This window comes from Coturnix japonica, chromosome 2 (genome assembly GCF_001577835.2).
Source record: "Coturnix japonica isolate 7356 chromosome 2, Coturnix japonica 2.1, whole genome shotgun sequence".
Lineage (NCBI taxonomy): Eukaryota > Metazoa > Chordata > Aves > Galliformes > Phasianidae > Coturnix > Coturnix japonica.
This window is the reverse complement of record NC_029517.1, coordinates 20,272,910-20,295,874: the sequence shown is the minus strand read 5'-3', so window position 1 is coordinate 20,295,874 and position 22,965 is coordinate 20,272,910. Positions and strand designations below refer to the sequence as shown.

The window sequence follows — 22,965 nt, the reverse complement described above, 5'->3', positions numbered from 1 at the left end:
GCAGTTTGAATTCAGCCTTGTGTTTGCGCCACAGCCATCTGGTGCTATTTAAAATATATACTCTTCAACTTTGACCTTTTAATCTTTCTGGTTTGAAAACATACACCAGTTCAAAGGTTACCTCTCTTAACCTTGAGCAATTCCCTCTCAGGAACAGCACTGAAGGGTTATTATTATCACCACTTTTACTGGTGTTAATGAAGGGGTAATTTTCTATTGTGGTTTGTACACAAGTTTAGAATAAACCAGAACGCAGTCGTTATACATTTAAATCCACGTTTTCCATAAGTGCCATGATTTTTAGGTGCCTCAATTTTGGGAAATTCAAACTGAGCAGCTTTCTCAGGGGCTTAATTATCAAATGGACTGAAAACTTGCAACCTCTCCACTGCCCTTCAGATTCCAGAACCTGAGGCACTTGGGAGCGTTGCTAACGTTTTAACAGTTAGCCATACAAGGCCATGAGATACACACAAATCACTGCTGCAGAACAAATATTCAAGGTCTATGTTCTGTCTATGATAATGAATAAACGTAAAGTCAACCAAAATGTACTTTCTGCCCTAAAGCCATATAAAATATAAAAATAGCCAACAGTGGGCAACAGCAACAGGGATCTCCAACAGTGGAAGCTACTACAAGGGAACCTTCGAGTCTTTGGTAAAAACTTCTGTCTGGCCAGTATTGAGATGGTAGGTAAGGGTGGTGCTGTGATGGCCATTTCTTTTTTAGTGACAAAGAAGTAGCTCTGACAATCAGTTTCATTTATTCCTTTTAGCTGATTTCTTGTGTTAAGTGTCACCCAGACAGTTTAATACCACATGGAGCTCTGAATGAGGCTGAGGCATTCATAATTGGAACCCCTATCTCTGAGTCTTTTCTTTTGTATGGAATTTAAAATTTTATTTAAAGAAATATAATATTACTTGAAACTATTTCCTGAACGAATGTAAGAGAAGAGCAAACTCAAAGGAAAGGTAACTAGCTCTGTGGGCACCATTTGAAGGAGCTGACACATGACCCCTCCTCCATTATCCTAAGATTGTTTGGTTTTCCACAAATACTTGCTACTGATTATTTCAAAAGGGCTCCAGATTTCCTGGGTCTGACAGTCAAGCATGAGAAGCACACCTCTCATTTGTCCCCAGTTTTGAGCCTAGCATTTGAGTTCTTGTATCATGTTAGATTAATTCTTAATTCTATCCAACTTGACTCACAAACCCACAGTCATTTCAACATCAGCGTAAAAATTATATGAAATAACCCGGAGTTGGGATTGTATTTTTACTGCTGTGCAGCAGATTTTAAGTAACCCACAAAGAATATGAAAGGAACTAATTCTCTTCCTTACATTAAAAAAATATATTGGAACTTCTAAAAAGGATTTACACATATTGCTTCAGGCTGCTAGCCACTCACCTACAGGTGGGTGGTTGTTTAATAGCTGAAATAGTTTTTGACTTGGCTTTCTGTTTTCCTTGTTTCCCAGGTGATTGGTTCTGGTGTTTTCAGAACTGTCTGTTGCATCCTGAATATTTTCCATGCATCACTGACTGGGAACATTTTAAGTTGGCGTCAAAGATAGAGTCTGTGGGGAAGTCTGCACACAAATAATACTTCTTCATTGTTCTTGCTCAGAAGTGTTCATGCTTTTTGCAAGCTGTTTCACCCACTGTGGCAGAAGAGTAAACTATAAATAATCAGTTTTTTTCCTTAGGAAGCCATATTCTCATTTTTAGAGCCAATGTACCACTGGATGACAGAAAGAGAAAGTGCTCAACTCCATTAGCATCAGCCATCCAGTGGGGCCTGACTTGGCAGGCATGTGATAACAGCCATGTAAGGAAACATAGGAAAGGCCACACAGGAAGATTATATAAATGAGAACCACAGTTGTAGACAGATAATGAAACACAATGAGATGGGCTGGAGGATACTGGGTGTCCTTTGGCATAAGGAAACAATCTATTTTTTGTAAGCTTTTATTCAAGAAAAATGTCTTACATTCACATATATAGACAACAATTTGTGAGAATGCCATAACTCCAAATCTTGAAGTAGTCTCCTAAGCTAGATACTTTTGAAGCAACAGTTACCTCTGAAAGGGCAGTGACAGTTCCCTGGAATCAAGCCTCTAGCACCCTATTTCATTGTATTAAGCTCTGAAGTTGGAGGGGAAGGTGAACAGTAGAGTGGTGAACACAGTGTTTGAGCTTGCAGGTTTGGTCAGGGTCAATAAAAGTGTGTAGTGTCCTCACTGGCCAGAAGGCAAAAAAAGTGTGGTAATGTGTAACTGAACAGCTTCTGGAAGCAGCACTAGCAATGATATTGTGAGCTAGAGTTCTAGACCTTCTACTAAAAATAAAAAAACCCTAGACCTATTTCTACTCTATCAAACTGGAGCTGGAAATATCACAGCTTCTGTGGGAACTATCCTAACTATTCATGCATGGTCTGCTGTAAGGTATTTGCCAGCAACTTTGGTTATGGCCTGAGGCTACAAGAAACAAGACAAGAAGCAAAATGGTACTTTCTGTCAGTTAATTTCTCCATCTGATTTTGGTCAAGATAAGAAATGGTGGGAAAAGAAAGGGTAAAGTAAGGTAACAGGGAAAGATACTTAGAAGTATTTGAGTAGAGAGATTCTTGACCTTTCCTATACTGAAACCAAAAGGAAGACAATAATCCAAAATTGGTTCATAAGAGCAAATTTTCTGCTGAAGAAAAATAAGGAAAGAGACTAAGAGCCTAGATGGAACATGATGTTTAATGAAAAAGTTAATAAGAAGTAGTTCTGTTGGGAAAACTTGATTGCCACATTCAGGAGGCTTTCTCTCTCATTTGATGCTCTCACAGATGTTACCTCTGGGGCCACAAAAGGGGAAATTTTACCTATTACCTATGTAGGATCTCTGAGGTATCCAAAACAAGATATTCACACAGCTAACTGGTTTTGCAGAAGAAAAGAATTTAGGTTCCTCCAGAAAGCTCACTGTAGATGTTTTTATGGAGAAAGAAAATCTACCTGAAACTTTCAGGTGTTCAAGCAAAAGTCAGGGATTTTCAGCAGTTTTACACCTGGATTCTGGAGGAGCACCTACAGCTGGGTCATGGAGAAGCATCCAAGATGGAGCCAATAGAAGTGGAAAAAATTCTCCCTATTCCAGTAAATAGGCATGCAAAGCTAAGTTAGGCCTCATATGTTTTGAAAACAGGTTCTCCATGGATGAAAAGGTGGTTCTATATTGAGTGTCCTGTAAGTCTTCTATCCATTTATTTCATGAAAAGTCTGCCACCTGTATTCGGACACTCTGTAAACAAGGTACTTCTGCTTGTGCTCACGTTTGAATTCTGAGTTGGAAATTCTGTTTACCAAGTTACCGCTTGCCTGGGTAAAGAGTTTCTTTGCTAGGTTTTTACTCCTGGGACACACGGATATCTGAGTTAAAAAAAAAATAAAATAATTTGCAACACATAATTTATTTGGCAAAAAGTTAGCCTTTTGCTCTTTTTTTTCCATGAGCGTCGCAGCAGCATGATTTCTTGAATGTACTCATTATTCAAATATATTATCTGAATAAACAGCCAAACACTCTGTACTGTCAGATTTTGCCATGACATGTTGACTGGTGATGCGTCTCTCTCGGGCTTGGCTGATTGCTCTGAGGTTGAGAACATTTATGCAGAGAAAATATCCCACCATGGTTTTTAATTTGCCTCTGAGCCCCTTTCCCCTCATTCTGAAAGGCGGATCTGTGTAATTATAAGGGCTAAACTTAGATGTGGGTGATGGGAAGAGGCACCAAAGAAAAGCCTACTATTCTGCAGTTCTGTAATGTATGATAGGACAAGAAATCTCATATCAGGGGTGTTCCTTTCTATTTATTTATTCAGAAGGAATTTCTGAAGAGATCTGAAGCAGAGTGAGGAAAAGCAACTAAATTTTGTCTATTCCAGAGCCTGACTAACTTGCTGGGTGAGTCGTGTTGTCTACCTAGACAAGACTTCCTTGTCTGTCTGCATCTTGAGTCAAGCCACTGTGGCAGCAGTCCAGGCAGGAAGAATCAGCTGCTGATCTCTGAGCAGTGCAGGCAGTGATGGCAGGGCTGGGGAACGTTGGAGCTGTTGGCAGAGTGCGAGGGGATGAAGTGTCTTCATCTGCGCAAGGCACAGGAAGCAGATTGGTGGGGGAGAGGAACTAAGCTGAGGCCAATTCTTTTTTACATAAAAGGATGGAAAAAGGCACATATTTCCTTATCTAGCACCCACCCCTGCAAGCATGGGAAGATGTGCATCAGACTGTTGTGGTGGAAACATTCTGGCAGCCGCAGTGTCTGCCATATCTCTGCTCAGTCACTTCCACTCAGACCTCAAACAAAGCAAAAACATCAAATACATGCAGGACATTCCACAGTTTGAAGATGTTGCCTCCCTAAACATCCAAAACAAAATTAACACGTAAGGTAGATGTTAGAATGCAAGATAATTTAAGCTGTCAGTTATTTAATTTCAATGTTTTGAAGAAAAAAAATAAACATTCTCTGTCACAAATTCAATTCGGAAAAATTTCAGATAGTTTCATTGTGCACAGAAACCATAACAATTTTTGCCTTTTGTGAGCTTAATAATAGATGCATCACTTTCCTTGTTAGCTAATCTCCCTATAACCAAAGGCAGGTCTTAATCACAATGAAAGTGCAAGATGCCACCAGAAGTCAGATCCAACTTGGCACATCAATTGTTATCACCTCAAATCATCAAATGATGGCTTTAGGTTTTCACACTGTGCCTGGATCTGAAAAGCACCAAGTAGTTGTAACCTACAGGGGCTTCCCACTGGGTAGCTGCAATTTTTTAGTCTCTCACAACTGAGTCCCATCACAACAGGAAGTCTTGGAAGAGTTGGATATACCAGGGCCTGTTTCCATTCTTCAAGTGAAACTCCTGCCTAATACAAACAGCTCTCTATATCAACCACAAAGATTATGGAGTGTGAAGATTAAAAAAAAAACAAAACAAAACACAACACAGTACATCCGGAGACATCTTGATTGCAGATGTTACAGAATGATTCTCTGGTGCTGGAAATGCTCATCCTGACTACATGTTGATCATAGAATACATTCCGTTCTCATGGTGTTCTGACACAAAGAATGGAAGAAATGCCTCAGAATGTAACAAGGGAGAAAAATATTTCTTTATGTGGTGATAGCCCTCCCTATCTTTTGCTCTGGGAGGATTCCTGCCTGAGGGGGCCTGTGTGAGGGGTGATGAAAGTAATTATCCTGTCAGTTTAAATATGATTTCTTTTACGTGTCTTTTTCTTGTGATGTCAGTTGATTAACCTGTCAGTCATCTTCACATGGCATGGGGCCACATGATCTCGTGTGCTGAGGTACACGGTTTATTACGTTAATCTAACATAAAATTGAAAAAGGCTACAGTTTAAGCCTTATTTCCTTATCTATGTTTTGCAATTTTCTTTTGTCTAAATCTTACACATTACTTCTTTTCTTAACTCCATCCCATCTTACCCAATATTTATTATTTTTCCTTGACTCAGTTATTCCTTTAATTACTATCTTGGTACATCTCACTTTTTCTTTCCCACACCTCAATTCTGCTCCACTATTCTCACGTCCCTCCATCCCATCTCTTCATTGTTTCCACACTGGGACAGAGAAAGCCATGATGACAGAGATTGTTTTGCTATTGCCTTCTTTACTGCATGTTGCTCCTCTCAGTCTTTCCATGCTACTGCTGATTCACTTTGAATAAAGGAAGAAAAAGAAACTGAAAACCAGAGGTCTTCATCTTAACAACCCTGGTTATGTCAGAAAAAAATAAAAATAAAAATGGAGGTAATCTAGATTTTGTGTGTTACTTCTAAACTCTCCTTGTAATGGTGAGTTTTAGGGGTTAGAATTTTGTCTTAAAGGATTTTACTTGATTATCAACACATGGCAGTATGAGCATTTTTATTTTAACCTCAAAATTCTCTTTTTCTTAGTGTTAGAACACTGATGCTGAAATAGGCATCACAACCATTTTAGTTGTGGGAGGACATCTCAGCTACAGCCCAGCTGGATATGAGGAGAATTAAAGATAAACATCTAGCTTGGGAAAGATTGACAATCTTTATGGATGGACAGCCACCATATTCCTCTAACTAAAGCCAAAGCACGTGTTATGTGTGTTTTGTTAGTTTGAGATACAAGAAGTATAAATATAAACAAATATATTGTTTAACCTACTTCTGCTTTGAGGACAGTGACACACATGGGGTAGCTCTGAGAGGTTTGGATGGAGTTGTTCCCATTCAAGTAATTCAGAAATCAGGTGCAGCTCAAGTTTACTTTAGCAGTTTAGGGTGGGGATGGCCCAAATTGATTTCTCACACAGACTAAATCTGTTCTTCAAATTTCTCATGCACAATGTGTTTTCCCATCCAGGAAGAGGACATTTCAGTATCAATTCTACTCACAGTGGCCAGGAGTGGCAACATAAAAGAAACTGTTCGATACCTCTGCTTACAGAGATAAGTGAAAGAGTCATTGCCAATAACTCTGTAGTAATAGCATAAGTAAGTACTGGGCCTGATTTGAATCTCTTGATAGTGATACTGGGATGCCAGAATATTTATCAAGTCATTAGGATAGGCTGTGCCTAGCTGATAAGATGACTACAACTGATGAAGTCCACCTGAAGGCTCTGATGATGTTGGGGTAGATTTGCAGCCAGCAACAGTGGGTAGTAGTGCTTGCCTTTAAGAGCAGCATGTACCGTTTGTCAGCAGAATTATGTAATCTTCTGCCGGGGGCAAGTTTGTGGAATCTTTAATGAACAGAGTTAGGAAACGTCCTGATGTACACATTCCTCATACTGGGGAGCCAGAGCCCTGCTGAGGAAAGTTTCACTGTGTTAATAGCAGTGGGGAAGGACCTGAGAGAAAATTGTTACCAAGAGTGATTAACACAGGGCCTCATTTTACACTCTCCCCATGTCAAACTGCCAAACTTGTGATGGTTCTGTCCTTGGAAGATGAAATTGTCCTGTTTGTATCATTTAGTGTCTCAGTGTCATCAAATCAAAAGAACATTCTGTCATTTTGATTGGAACTAAATTTGGAACAAAGTTTCTGCTATAATCATCTGTAAGCAACATGAATGAGGAAGGATTTCTTTCTGCTTTTCTGATGTTTAATCAGCACATGTTATGTATCATGGATAAGATCAGGAGTTAGCACTTGAATTTAAGCTGAGAAGTGCTTTTCTTTGAGTGTCTTTTGTTAGTCAAGGCTTTAATAATTGCAGAAATATTTTATTGCACACTTCAACTCAGCTGCCCAGGTAAAGCACAGAAGTTAACACGGTTGTCTGTTTTTCCTTTTTGTTTCATTGTGGAACCCCTGTCTGCTAATGATCATAGCCCTCTGGATAATGAGAGCTGTGGTCTGGCCACCAGGTCATGCAAGTTCAAGATACTGTTCCTGTATTTCTGTCTCCTTGTGTGTAGAGATATGGGCTCAGCATAAATCAGATGTTTTCCCTTAAAGGAATTTTAGATTATAATCATAAGGGATTTATAAATGAAAAGGCTTTGTGCTGTTTACTTCCAGTAAACATAAAACAGTAGATAGAGGGGAGAAGTGGAGAAACAGCTTGTTTTGCTGTTCACAACAAATTAAGTGTATAAATCCTTAACAATGAATGAATACTATTGACAGAGAAAAGTAAATATGTCTTAATTCTTTCTGGCTTCTAAAACAGAGTCAATCAATAGCAATACTGTGCTTTCAAATGTGTTTTGAATTTGACAGTGTCTTTTTGACATTTATAAAGCACAGTGATGAGCATATAATTAAAGTTCTTTCCTTGTTTTTCAATATTGCGTTCTCAGTCTTCCAGACTTTAAGCTCGAGAGTGGCTGAACAAAGGAGGAGGGCTTGCCAGCAAGTGGCCCATTCCCATGCAATCCATGCTGTGCACCAGCAGTGAGCTCCCCTTTGAACCCGGTGCCAAGCCAGCCCATGTACATGCACTGAGGAACATCCATTCCCAATGTACTTGGGTTTTTGTTTCAGTTACCACAAAAGTGAGGAATAGGATGTTTTTCTAAATTTATTTGCCTTAAAAAAATTAAAAAATAATTGTCTAAATAGGAAGTATCAGAAATTTCATGGCAAAGAGAGATGTTTTCTTGGGAGCTCACATATCTAGTGTGACTGCAGATAAAATACTGAACAGCATGTATAACCCTGGAACATTAGCACTGAATCCACAGGTAATGAATTTTGCTGTAGGCTGTTTTTCAATTGTTGTTTTCACTCCTTGTGCTCAGAGTGTGCTTTTCAGTAGTAAGTATCCTGTTCAGGATTACACACCAGCACTCCAGCCTGGGAGGGTTGGAGCAGGCTTAGCTGTGTCAGTAACACAAGCCCTGGAGCCAGCAAACTCTGTCACAAGCACACAAAAAAGGCACAGTACCAAGGCTGTCTAGGTTGCCTCACTGTTTGCATTGAGAAAATCATCATTTGGTCAGAACCATTGGTGGAAGTACGTACTTGACTCAAATTTCTCATAAAATAGAAATTATTATTATAAAGCTGAACAGTGCATTAAAAAGTCACAGGATGATATATACAACCAGTCTGTAGGTCAGGGACAGGAAGTGGGGTCTTCCTCTTTCCATCTGGCTCCAGATTCATTCTCACTCTCATATACTTTGCCTGTCAGACTGGCCTCTCACTGGAGATGGGGCATGATGCTTTGAAACCTACCCAACTCTTGCAAGGCTCCATCTGGAATACTGTATCCAGGTCTGGGGCCACCAGTACAGAAAAAATGTGGAGCTGTTGAAGCAGGTCCAGAGAAGGACCGCAAAGATGATCAGAGGGCTGGAGCATCTCTCTTGTGAAGGAAGGGTGAGGGAGCTGGGCTTGTTCAGCTTGAAGAAGGGGAGAAAGCTCCAGGGAGACTTCATTTTGGTCATCCAGTACCTGAAGGGAGCTTACAAACAGGAGGGGGACTAATTGCTAGCACAGTGTGATAGTGATTGGACAGATGGGAATGGCTTCAAACTGAAAGAGGGAAAATTCTCTTAGATGTTAGGAAGAAATTCTTTACTCAGAGGGTAATGAGGCTCTGGCACTGCTGCCCACAGAGGTTATGGATCCCCACTCTGTAGACGTGCTCAAGGCTGGGTGGGATGGGGTCCTGGGCAGTCTGATCTGGTGTGTGGCAGTCCTGCCCACAGCACCAGACCAATTAAGGACAAATTAAGGACCAATGTAAACCAATTGATTATTTCTAGTGACAGAGCGAAGTGAACCTGACAGCAGACATGGCTGTCATGTTGATGCGATGTTGCAATGTGGTAGCAGGCAAGGGCAGTTAGTTCATGGCATGCCCAGAGAGACAACTTGAACAACAAGAATTTTTCTGATATGTAAGTTACTATGTGAGATATTGCAATATTTTTGTGAATTAGTTCATCCTAGAGAGTTGCTAAATTGATATAGAGAATCATCAGCAGGTGACATGACTGTATACAGGCCTCCAGAGGCCCAGTGCAGTTGCCTCTGGCTACGCTTTCCTGAAGGTGCCAAAGGTTGGATACCTAAAATTGATGCATTCACAATTATTTAGATCTTTAGAGATTAAAAGATAGTGTAACTGTTTCAAGCAGAAAGCTAATCCGTGACTAGCTGCTGAATGACTGTGCCAGGGAAAGGCATGCGTGATTGCTAAGGGCTCCTGCTTTAGGAAAAATACCAGCAGTTCCCCTAAGGGACTTGTATGAGCTCCTGGAGAGGGTGGGGTACAGCAAGAAAGCAGACAAGCGTGGTACAGCCCAATCAACTTAGACAGAAGTCACGTGTGGGCTCAAGCCTGAGATCTCTGCGTCACATGAATGTCATTCTGGTCCCGTCTCAGAAGAAAAGTGGAGCATGGGTCCTATGTGCGTTCTCTGTTGTGCACAGTTGGTTTACCCTCAGCAAATATTGTTCTAACAGAGCCAGCTGTCAGATTTGCATCTGTTGAACAGATACAAAACACTGATCTCAGTGGGAGGCAGGTACCTACTCTGCATAAGCACTTTTGCAAATCCCAAAAGGCATTTCTCCATTTTCAGGCACTTCAGCATCTTTGAAAATCTTGCCCTTTGTGCCTAGCTTTAGCTCTCTACAAAACAGAGAGAAGTCTGCCTCCCTAGGAAATGAAGCGGAGTTAAATTTATTCATATTTGCTTTAAGCTGTGGAACCACAGATAAGACGTGTGGCACAAAGGTGTGCTTCTTGTTCAGCTTATTACACAATGCAGCACGTGTGTGTTCATTATTGTCCATGCTGTCGTTGGCCTCATTTGAAAGATGTATCTATGAAGCAGAGGAAGGCAAGGTGCCACGTTAATGAATGATAGCTATAGAAAATACAGTATAGAAGCTACGCTATTTTGTGATGGCCCAGCTGTTCTTTTATGAAGGACACAAGCAATAGGATCTGCTTCGGGTATCCTCCTGTGTTTGAATGTCTTGCAGAAAAGAGAGAGAAAGCTACTACAGGTGCTCATTATGGTCATTGTGCAAGATGTTTGGTGAGATAAAGACAGCAAAGATGGCTAAATGCCTGGATCTGCAACTTTGGTGTCTAAAAGAGTTCTCAGTTTTCCTAAAGCTGTTTCACACTCTGTGTGCTGAGCCTCTTCTGCAGTGAATTCTAGGGCAACTTAACTGAGTCTCCCTTGTTGCAGTGGCCCCCTGGTCCCTCCCATGTTTGCTTCTCTGAATCTTGCCTGAACTGTCAACTTCAGGAGGTTTCAGAATCTAGCCTAGCACTCTTTTGATAACCTGAATAAAAGCAGATGTAGTGTTCGTGCCCTGAAAAATCCTTTTGTCCTAGTTTTTCCATGGACTGCCTGGAGTGCAAATTATCATCTGACTTGTTTGCCCTAGCCCCAGATCCACGAACTCACATAGGCTGCCCTTTCACTGCTGGCCCTACCTTGACATCACTGGCTGCTGTTCTTTTACTGGGACACCAGCAGTGGATCTATCCCAGGCTCCCTAGGACATTCCATTCTCATCCTGACAGTGATTTTGGCCCTTGGATCAGGTAATGGTCTCTCCTCTGTAGCTCAGAGTCCCCTTTCCCAGGGAAAATAAGAGGATAAAGCTTCTTTTGCTTTCTGCGTCCTCTTATTTTCTTGTCTGCATGGGTAACATCATGCTCTAGAAATATAATATATTTTTAAATTATGATTGACATTGTCCATTTAGAATTTGAGATTTGTTTTGGTTTATTTAGTTGGGGAACTTGACCTTTCCAAGTGGCAAATGCTGTTGAAAGCCATACCAGAACTTCTCTTAAGAATCTTTTCTTAAGGACAACGTCTTAGCTTTCAATAGCTGAGAGGCAACTGAGAGACAATAAAATGATAGAATTTGAAGCCAGAACACTTTGTTTTAATGCCTGGCCAGCCCAAGCATTCCAGTGCTCTGCTTGTATCTCTTCCATTTACTGCTATGAAGACAGAAATATGATCAAAGAAAAAAAAAGGAGGATCTGCAAAAAAAGTTGTTTAAGCTTCACAGAAACATTCTACGTTAGCAGCGCCAAAGGCTGAGAACTCTCTCAGTGTGTTAAAGCCTTTTAATAATTTGAGATCACATTATAATCCCCTTGTCCAGAATCCTTATAATTTATACATGGTTTAATACTTGGAATAAATTTATAGTCTCAATTTTTATTTATTTATTTATTTTTTTAAAAAAACTCGTACGCCATAGTCAAGGATAATCATTTTAAATGCTGAAATGTATTAAATGCATTAATTGCACTAGTTTAAATGTTTTATTTTGAGTTAAAGTCACTCAAAACTTTAATATGACAGATAAGATACAGAGTAATAATTCTCACTGTGACTCAGAACAGGAAACAAATCCTGACTTTGATCTGAGTAATAATGCTTCTCTCCCTGACCGACAAGGTTGCATTAGTGCTGTACTGAGCCTGCGGTTGAGGCTTAGCACTGGGAGCACCCAGAGAGAAGCTCTTGAGCACAGTGATGCAGCTGGGGGGGGGCTGAGGCTTGCCCCGGGCTCAGCCCCACACTCCAGCTATGCAGATGGAGGGGACTTGTGCAGCTCAAGTGGGAGGTAAGCTTGGGATGTCACTCTTCCCTGCCTCAGAGATAGGAGCTGCCTGCCCTCATGCTCTTAATCTGTTTCAAGGCAGTCACAGCAATTAGCTTAGACCACTTCTGGCATAGAAAATGTGTTTCTTCTGATAAATAGATGTTTAAAGCTGGAGCACTTCATGCATTTGTTAGAGTGGTTAAATGAGCAAAGCAACAGACATGATACAACAGAAACATTTGGGGAAAGAACAGGCAGCTGAAACACATGTTTGAGGAGCAGTCATGGGATTGCAGTGAACCACATCTGCCTCACAAGGAACAGAATACATTTCCACAGCTCTGGTTCTGCTTCCAGCCTTAATGGCAAAGAGCGAGCTGGGCTCACCACGTATTCCCACATTTAACTGTGGTGTGAAATGCGTGTTCTAGCAGCAAAATTTTGAATGAGCGTGGGGTCGGAAATTTAATCACACTGCTGTGCTGCTGAACTCTTGTGCTAGTTCACCTAAGGCCTGCTAATCACCTGCAGGGATACAGTCAAACCATTCAGGGATGGATTACTAGCAGCACGAAGGGCAAGCTGCCATGTCAGTCCCACTCTAAGACACCTAGGGGGTGATTTGGATACCCAAACATATGTGTCCAGCATAGTTTAAATGTCCCATCGTGTCCTGCCTCATATCAAAAGGCCACGGATTTCCCATTTAATGTGTCAGTTAACATAGGTGTTTGAGTACTAGAAATCACCTAAAATGGCACCATTCACCTATATTTAGACACTTTGTGTCTAATTTGCACCCTAATGCAACGTTGCCCTTGCAGCTATTCAAGCTTGTAAGAGAAAGAAGAAATATCTGCTCAGTTCTGCAGTCTCACTTCAGTAGGTCACTTCCACCTATTTTATAAAACCACAGTGAGTTGGTGGTCTTGTGGTTTGTACAGATTTTCCTAATTTTTTAATGTTTTCATTGGGAAGAAGACATATTTCAAAACTGTGTGCCTGAAGTTAATCTAGCACTATTAGGTTTCAGAGTTGACTTGCGTTTGAAAGACCCTAACTTCTTCACCTCATAGGCCATCATCTCCCTTGTGCCAAATATTTTGAAGGAAAGTTGGTCTTGGCAGCGTGTTTGGAAAGTTACAGGAATCCAGCTAAGCTGAATCATAGGCGAAATTGTTATATTTGTGTGACTTTCACAAAAGATATTCTACCAAAATCTCTGTTTTCCTCCTGAACTCCCATGATGGTATGGACGGAAGAACTTGGTCAACCTGGTTTCAGAATCTGAAGGTTACATGAGTGCTCAGACACCTACCAGTATGAATCCCATGCCTCTTTTTAAAAGCAGCCTCAGTGGGCAACACGGTGGCTCCATCAAACTGGTCTCTCCATTTTTGACTACTCTGCTACTCTTCTTTTTAATGTCCAGCTTGGGCAAACGTTACTGCCACATGCCTAATCTCAGTCCTCCCCAGATAAAATATTTCTGTTCCAGGGTATTTTGACTGCATTCCATCCTTTTCAGGAAATTACTTCAGAACTAATTCTGTTGCTTCTTTACTTTTCCCATCTCCTTGATGTATTAATAACACCAGGTGCCACCTGTGGCGCCCATTCAGCTGTCTCAGATCAGAAAAAAAATAGCAACAAGGCATCCTTATTTGATTTAAACACTAAACCACTTGCAGCCCATATGGGATTTGGATGAGAATTTTTATGTGATAATGAACTGTAAGGCCCAACTATGGGTCTTCTTCTTTATTCAATGGAAAAAAATCTGCTTAAGGTGATTGACAATCCTGCAGTGCTCGTGCATGGAAATAGTGCCAGGGACTCATTGCCAGGTGGCACTGTTGGAGGCAAAAACTCATAAAAAGCATTAGGGCCTGTGCCGTGAGGCATTTGGATTCTGAGTGTCCAGCTTGATTTTCCCTAAGGCACTTGGATTTGCCTCAAAGTAGTGGACATCTAAGTTTTGAAAATAAGAACCATTCCCTTAGGGAAATCAAGACTGAAAATCTGGAGCTGCATTTGTATATGTACGTTATATAAATATCTAGAATACATACTACTTGGAATGAATGCATATAAACCCTCAAGTATCAGTCCATAAAGCCAGAAACTACCAGAGATCGTAGATAAATTCTGTCAATGAACAGATTTAAATTTCAGTGACTTCTTAAGGAAAGATTGTATTTTTGCCTTGCTTTAATTGCCACATGCAGCAGTTTCAGAGGAAAGCATGTCTGGCTAAGCAGTTAGCAAAAAAATGATACCATTAGCACATGATATATTGTGTTGTTTTCTGTACCATGGATTCTCCTCCATATTGCTTCAGCTTACCCAGATCTCACAACAAACTCTAGCCTGTCTTTCTGCAGCCTGGCTGTTATTCCTGCTAAGATCAATGCCTCCTGGTTGACTGCAGATATTTAATTGTCCCCAGACGTGTAATGAACAGACTGGAGCCTTACTGTACATTTAACTCTGAGGATAAAGGTCCGTGACCAAACCTTTCTCTGAGCAAAAGTCACTTAACACATTTTTGCATTACAAAATATCCCACAACGAGATCTCACTGGAACCAGATGTTTGTAGCAAAAAGCATATGGCAAGAGGATGTAGATCCATTTTTCTTAAATCCTCTTGAAAAGTCATTGTATCATAGCCCAGATTCTGCTAAAATTCATGCTTATAATCCCCAAAGCCTTTTCTCAGTCAAAAAAAAAAAAAAAAAAAAAAAACACATCTCTGCTTTCATTGCTTGTGAATCATTTCCACAACCATTGATTTCCAATGGTTTGCAAAGAAAGCAGCTGTGAAGAGAATTTGACCCACAGTGTACAAGGTGTGCATGAAGCTTGAATGAATGGAACATGTGTGAAGAATTACTGAATGAGTGTTTGTCCTGGAGGAACAGAGACAATGGCTGAATAAAAGTCAGCCTTTGTGTGTTCCATAAATATTTGATCTCAGCCTGAAGAGATAGAAGTTTCCAAACAATATGTATGCTGTTTATGATATCATGTCATCTCATATTATACACTGCTTGTTGGTGCATGACAGCTGCTTAATCTGTTTATGTAGTTGGATTTAATCAGGTGAGTATGTTCTTATTGCCAGGATTAGGGTGTCTGACAGCATCCTTCTTTTTAAATTGAAACTCACTGCCAATGCAGACAAGAGCAGGGCCTTAAATAACACTGTAATCCAATGCCTCGGGCTAATGAAGGCTAAACAGCATTTCAGCCATTTGTTTAACTCCCTCAAACTCATAGGTGCTGCATCTGCCACAGGGGTTAACTGCTTGTGTTTTGCCCAGCATAAGGCTAGTTGCATGGTCAGGTATGTGCCCTTTGTGCCAACAAGGCAGGGATCCAACAGATGTGAGAAGAACATTGTAAGGCACCTGGAAGGGAGAATCCAGGCCTGGAGAAGTGAGTACAGAAAGCTGAGGCTGGTGGGCTTTCTCGGTGGCACGCAGCCGGGTCCTTCATGCCCATTGCTGGACTCCTTTGTTTTTGGGAAGGTTTGTGCTGCTGTCTGTGCTACTCCAAAGAATGGCAGAGGGAGTACAGGCATTTACTAGCATCTGAGAAGGAGTCACGCTTCAGATCTTTTTGCAGGAGGTAGTTGGTATGTGGTATCTTTAAACACAGAGCTGCTCAGTCACAGCCCAAGCTGCTCTATGCAGAGATATGGTCTTGCCAATGGTAGGAGAATTGACAGTCTACTGTATTTCTACAATAATCTCCCCCAGTCTTTGTTTAATTTGCTCTTCACCAGGGATCTTTCAGGCAATTGCCTGAAAGTTATTAGGTGATAGGAATGCTTTCAATGGCATTTGCAATATGTAGAAAACAGTAAGCCAGACAGTCCTTGGTGTTTAATAACAATTTATTTATTTAATAAATGTGAATCATTTACAAAACAAATATGGAATGGCAGTCTAAGCTCAGAAAAAGGAAACAAGGCTTTTCTTTGAAGGTTTTCAATAACCAGTCTGTATTTTCAGTTTTTATCAGTCTCTTCTATTTAAAGAAATGCATGCTGTCTTGATGTCTTTCCACATTCATACAGAGCTACTACGTGTCATACATGGGTACAGTAATAGGAAACTTTGAAATACGTGAAGAGCTGGTCTGGTACCACTGCAGAAATTTTATAACATTGTGAGAACAATTTAGAATGCTCTTTAAAAATTTTAAACTGAAATATTTGACTGATGGGTATGATATGAATTTCATTTTTGGCATGTTTGTGAAAGCATAATTCCCAAATACTCAAAGCAATCTTACTTTGTTTGTGAGGTATGCCTTTATAAAACCATAAACCACTTAAAGGTATTATGCAATATTGAGATATCATGTTTTGTGTAATAGGACTTGACTTTCTCTGTGATGATCTAAAAGCAGTTCTCATCCACTGATGACTATATTCTCACCACACCCTTTTTTTTAGGGATTTTTTTTCCAGTTTTGGAGATGAGTGACTGAAACACAGGCTGTATCTACACTGGAAATGCTGGTATAGGGATTCCAGTACATTATGGAAATGAAATATGCTTTGTATAGGCACAATTGGACAAACAGTCTTGCTTTGTACTGCAATAATGAAATCATTTTACCCTTCAAATAAAACAAGCTGTACTAGTACAGCACGATTTTCCTAATGTGCCCGAAAACTTAAATTCTACTGGACAGGTCTTTATCTAAATGAAAATCCTGTCTGAGCAGATTTTTAGGATTTTCCACCTTTGTCTGGACTTTATGGGTGGATGCCTTGCAGCCCTGGGGCGCTGCTCTGACCATGCTGCTGCACTCAGCCACTCAGAACACACCAGTATGAGCAGCATGCATTGGGTCAGACCATGCTGGGTGTGCTGTGAGGCTCCTGTGCTGCTGCTGTGACTCTGTGCATCAGTAGCTTGTCTCACTAAAATCCAGGCCATGCAATGAAAAACAGTTCCTGATGAGTTCCCTGAAAAACAATAATTTAGCTTCTTCATAAGGGGAACTAACTGTACTGCAACAGAATGTTTCTGGGATAGCAGAATGTTTGTTTACCAGATCATATGCATATTGTGAGTGAGCCTTTAGGCTAGGGGAGGACACATAGTGTTTATATCCACATACACACAGATGAAAGCTGCTCTGAAAGTACTGCCTCCTATTTTATTATTTTGGCCTGCAGCATCAGAGGCAGATGTTTGTGGTATGGCTGTAAATGCTGAACCTTCCTACCTTCCATCTTGAAAGGTACCTGGTAATTCTGGAAATGTCAATCAAGTAGAGAAAATTCTCAATATTTCTAGAAAGGAAGAGAAAAGGTTTTAGAAAATCCATGTATTAGTCTTGGGTAACTTTTCTAGGCCTCATTCTATTTTTCCTTTTTATTCGGTTGCACTGGCTGGTAATAATGTATTTATCAGCTTTTAACTTAGTTTCTGTAACAATTATTTTAGCAATCAAACATATTAATCAGAGTCAGAATGTTCTTTAATACTACAAATTTATAATATATATTTAAAAATATATATTATATAAAAAGTAGACTTAAATAGAGAACATTGTTTTTAATATGGAAGACCAAGCCTCTCTTTAACCTTTGGGTATTGCACATTTGCTTTTAAGTGCTAGAGAAAGAAAAGAAAGAAATAATACAAAATCTAGTGTAACATCTACAGACCTCAAGATCAAGAGCCAAATATTATGCAACCTGAAAATACTGTGCAGCTGAGCTTCATATAGAGTTAGATCACTGTAACCATGGAGAAAGCACTATGAGGAACAGGTTTATCACATTGTTTTCACTATTGCCAGTTGGATGCAGAACTAAATAAAATCAGTGGGACTTTTCAGAACAAGCACTCACTATCTGCTATGTATTATGTCTTCCCTCCCACCCACAAAGGCACGCCAGGTCAGCGGACCCTGTTCTCCGGAAAATGGTTTTGGGTGCTTTACACTGTATGGTGAGTGCTCTTGCCAAAAGGATTTAACCAACAGGATAAGCACATTCTTTTGGTTGGGATTCACCAGCCTAGTAATCCCCTGTCTGAAGACTGTGTTGCTCAAGAAATAAATCCTGTCTAGCCAAAAAGAGGGAAGGAATGAGATCCCAAGACGACTACCAGTACATTCCTCTAAACTTCCCAAAAGTTTGGTTCAAAACAGATTATTCTCAAGGTGATCTTACAATTATTAATACACTCCTCGTGACTTGGATAACTTTCATAAGAGGGCAGAAGTATTTTTGTGGTTATGGCTCAGAAGCAACACTGTGGAGGTGTGTTGCAGGGGCAGTTGTAACATCATTCCATGGACTGATGAAGTCCTCAGGAAAATGCTCACAAATGTGGATACATAAAGGAACTTGCTTGTATTTGGGAGCCCACATTTGAAAAGAGGAACTTTAATCCCTTCATACTGCATTTTACTCAGCTACACGCAACTCTGCTGGGAAGCTTCATTAATGCAATTGAAGGCCATTGTGATCCTTCAAGAATGGTATTACAGAAACGCAGGATTATATCACCTCTAATTCTCATTGTTCCTGAAGAATAATCAGTATAGAATTTCAACTGAAAATGCCTGAATATATCTTTTGCTAGATATGTGCTGAGCCATAAGGGTTGTCTCTCTGTAAAATGCAGTGTGAACATAGGGAATGTGATTTGGGTCTTTGCCTTGTTTTTGGGACAGAATAATTCATTGTGGCTACTTGTCTTTCATTCATCCTGCTTGGCAAGTGTGTTGGGGCAAGAGGAGGAAGGAAATACTCTCCTTGTCCCAGTTTGCCAGAGGAGGAAGAATAATGGGTATCTCCCTCTCTCCTCCCTTTCATCAGGAGCTGCCCACAGAGCAATCATGTTGGAAGTGAAAAAAGAGGAAGATACATTTCGTTTCCTCCTCATATTTGTCTTCCCCTTATCTTCATCCAGAGATGGTATCTTTGGTCCTCTTGTCAGAAAAATGTGAGTCAATTTATAATTTCTCTTTTGGTAGTACCTATGGTGTGCGGGACACATGAGTAAGAAATTAGACCTAGAAAAGTCTGGAAAACTAATTATCAATTTTATTTATTTATTTATCAATTTTATTTAAATTATTTTGATTTTTTTTCCTGAAACAAAAATGTGGGAGTTTCTGTCAGTTAATTTGTTTTGGTAACAGCATAACACATAAGAATTACTGTCCTGCATGTAATTTCTCTGCTTGTTATTGCCTTCCCTGAACTACCTCTCAGTAAAATAGTCCTTCCCCAGGGCCATTCTCAGATGGAAAGCTCTGGACTAAGAACCAGAGAGAAAGCTGGAAGCTGAGTGACAGGACACACTTACCACTTAATGAGGCTGGCAGAGACACAAGGCAGCACTGCAGTGGCCATAGGAACCTTTCCTAAACCATTTCTGATGACAAAGAATAGTTTTAGCCTCAGGACTTTAGTGTCTTGTTTCCACCATGCTTTTATGAGACAGCTTACATCAGCTCTACCCTCCAGAGATAAAGCACCCTTTGTTTCATTTGATGAAGATGTGATATAAACAAAACCAAGACCTCTAATCTGCATCTGTCTCCATTCTGACAGTTTTTTCTCCTCTAGAAAATTCCAAGTCTTTGGGTTTCATGGCATGGGAAGCAGATAAAGTGAGGTCTTGAAAGAGATGGATGCATCTGAGGCAAGTGAATAAACACCACTGGGATAATTTATTTCTCTTCTTTTAGCAAAACGGGTTACTGTTTCGCAGTCCAGCCTAACAAGATGGAACTCCCATTGGTATCCTGCAAATATCCTTCTGTTGTCACTGTATATTTATTATTCTATGTAGTTTGTGGTGTTCTCTCTTTATCTTCTTATTTTTTAATTCCAGAGATGTTAAAATAAATATGACTTTGTGATTTTTGGACCATGAAAACGAGAGGCCAGGAGTCCTTGTGGAAAATGGTGTTTAGAAACTATATCTTTGTCACATGATCCCTAAAGACACAAGAGTCACAAAAGTTGAGGAAAAAGTGTATTAGGCATAATCCAGCATTCTTCTCTACCTGCTTCATGCATCGAACACAGGATCAAATGAAGATCTCTATGTACTTGCGGTGTATCTTGTACCAGCATGGTACAAAATGAAGTGGGGAAAGAAATTGCTAATCAAATAGTTACCTTTCTTGGTGAAGTAGCCATGGGAAGAGTAGAGCAGGAATGGTCACACCAGCTCAGAGAGGAAAATAATGCATGGCAAGGGAAAGGGTTAATTTGTCTTCCAGATTCCCTTTGCTCCAGCTCAGTACTCCAAGTGTATCAGAACCAGAGCATTCTTGGAGCAGTTTTCAGGTAAGAGGATGGCCCTGGAACTATATAAGCAGCATGGATTAGGCCTTCTTGTTTTGTACTGTAATAACATTCAAGGATACAGCACAAAGAGAAAAAGTGATGGCTTTTATATGACGCATAGTTGATCCCAGGTGAAAGAGGTATTAGACAAGAAAATGTCTGCAACTAGGAAAGGGCATCTGAAGAACATTATCAGCATTTACTGACGGTGGTACTAGCAGGGGAAAATGAAGGAGAAAACTGGATGGTGAATAAAGAGATTTCTTTAAACACTGTAAGCTTTCTAGGTGTGTATTTCCAGAGGTATAAAGTGAGGACTTAGATGTGTCTATGAAATGTGGGAGGGCGAGTTCCATAGTTATGGACCTGGGCTGCGCACTCCCAACTGGCCCCAGGCACCATTCATGCCTGAACAGTGAGGAGCATCTGCTCTGCTGTGTCTCCAGGCTTCTGCAGTCCTCTCTGCAGGTAACACAGACCATTAAAGATGATAAAATACTGCAGTGTGAAGTGACGTGACACTTAATCCCTGGATGCCCTACAGCCTATTGGGATCCTCAGTCACCAACTGGATGTCAACTAATTGCAACGAATAAGGCAAATTAGATGGCTGGAAGAGGGAACCTCAGAAAACAGCTGGGCTAGGAGCTAAGTTTGTTTTGTAAAGTGTGCAAACAAAAATATACTTACACACATGCATGTTTAAAGAGGTTGAAGAGGCATATAGGCACTCAGATACTTCAAATGACTTGGACCTTCAGTACCCCTAAGAATTCCTTTAGATCCACCTAGAATAATGCAAGAATGTGACTACATGCCTACAGCATATATGCAAATATATTTATACCTGAGCTACTTACCTTGTCCTCTTTCATAATTTAGACACAATTAATTTCAGTTGAAAGTTCAGTCTTCTAATAAAAAGGAGTCACTGTAAAAATGTGTATTTCTCACTACTGATATAACAGGAGTTCTGAGGTGGATAAGGTGAATCCTGCAGTTGAAGACATTTTTGTCATTTCTTGCCTTGACTTTCTGTGCGTAAATTAATGGTAACCACTCCCATTTTACCCATCTTTGTGTCACTTGAAGTTTGGTTTTGGGAGGAGGGGATCATACATCCTGTAGACATTCTGATAGAAGATGATGGTGTGGCAAAAGCTCTACACACATCTACACACAATGTGACATTGCTACTAAACATGGCTGGCTGCACAGCTCACAAAAGGAAAGCCAAAATGTTGTCTTTATTATGAACCAGGTGCAGCCTTCCCACCCTGCCTGCACAGGAACAAATATGCTCAACCACTGCAATCAAAGCATACATGGAAAGACTGACTATTTTATTCCATCTGTCACCTATTTTGAAGATTGATGCTCTGAACTTCCATATGTTTTCTCACATTCCTCTGACTGACCATTAACTTCCCCTTTGTAAGCTGGAGTCTATAACTAACACCTGATTTCACTTGAATCAGTGGCAGTAAGCACCATACATCCCGTTGTGTTCGGAGTTTGAGAATGAGTTCGGAGCAAGAATTTTTTTGAGTGTGGGGAACTCAGCTGCTCTCGTTCTTAGAAACCCATACTTTGAAATCACTTCTTTTGGCTTACTCCAAATATTTTGCACATCAAAACATCTTTTTATTCACCTGAAAATTTTATATGTCAGTGTGATGTTATTACCAGTTAAGTGAATAGCTCAATGTGATGATATGGCAGTCCATATATACCAAACAGAAGAATTTGTCAGTGCTTCTTTGGCTCACATTAGTTTTAAAAGCCTTCTAATACATCATGTTATTTGAAGAACCAATATTCCCTGTGTGTGTGAAAGAGAAAAAGGAACAGAGAGTATGCAGAAATTCCTACAGGCATACTAAGTCAAAACACACTGTTATACATTTTGTCCCCACAGGATAATGGTGAGACATCCACAGTATGTGGCCTACTTTTCTCACAGACCCAAGATTAAAGTCTTGAGAACTGAGAAATGCACTAAGTGTTTGCTCTGTATTCCCTTATCACGTTCACACGCAGATCCTGATGTGATAAGTACAGGCTGTCCTTCCCCTGGCAGCCCACAGGACCACAACCCAGGGTGGGAGGGCTCTGATCTGTTTTGGAAATGAAGCCTATGCTTTCCATTTTTGGAAATAATCCAGCTATTATTAAAATGAGTGAAGGGGGGGGAAAAAAGCCAACCCCATCCCACAACCTTTCTGCAGTATTTTTGGGACCAGCTCTCAAAATAGTATTATTATTATTATTATTTTTAATGCAGTAGAAGTCATTCAAAAGGATATTCTGGTCAAATTCCAGTTTGAATAGTAGCATTTTATTGATTTGGACTAACCCCTCATTTCTGCTGAATAATGCAAACCCAGTATGGATTTGGAAGGTGGAAGGCTGGATTTTCTTCCTGTCCATATTTTAAATCACATCTGACTTCATATTGCTTGCAACACTGATTTCTAGTGAACTTTTTAGGT

General features: G+C 40.2%; 1 long non-coding RNA gene across 2 annotated transcripts in view; it reads left to right on the top strand.

The window, feature by feature from the left end:
* LOC107309067 overlaps window positions 1-22,965 on the top strand; it is a 112,772-nt gene that overhangs the window by 48,411 nt on the left and 41,396 nt on the right. The window contains exons 1-2 of one of the 2 annotated variants that reach the window (XR_004306395.1): window positions 17,846-18,113; window positions 18,989-19,115. This is a non-coding gene — a long non-coding RNA (uncharacterized LOC107309067). Of the gene's footprint in view, window positions 1-17,845; window positions 18,114-18,988; window positions 19,116-22,965 lie in introns of those variants that run through there. The other variant, XR_001553061.2, reaches the window with a different exon arrangement.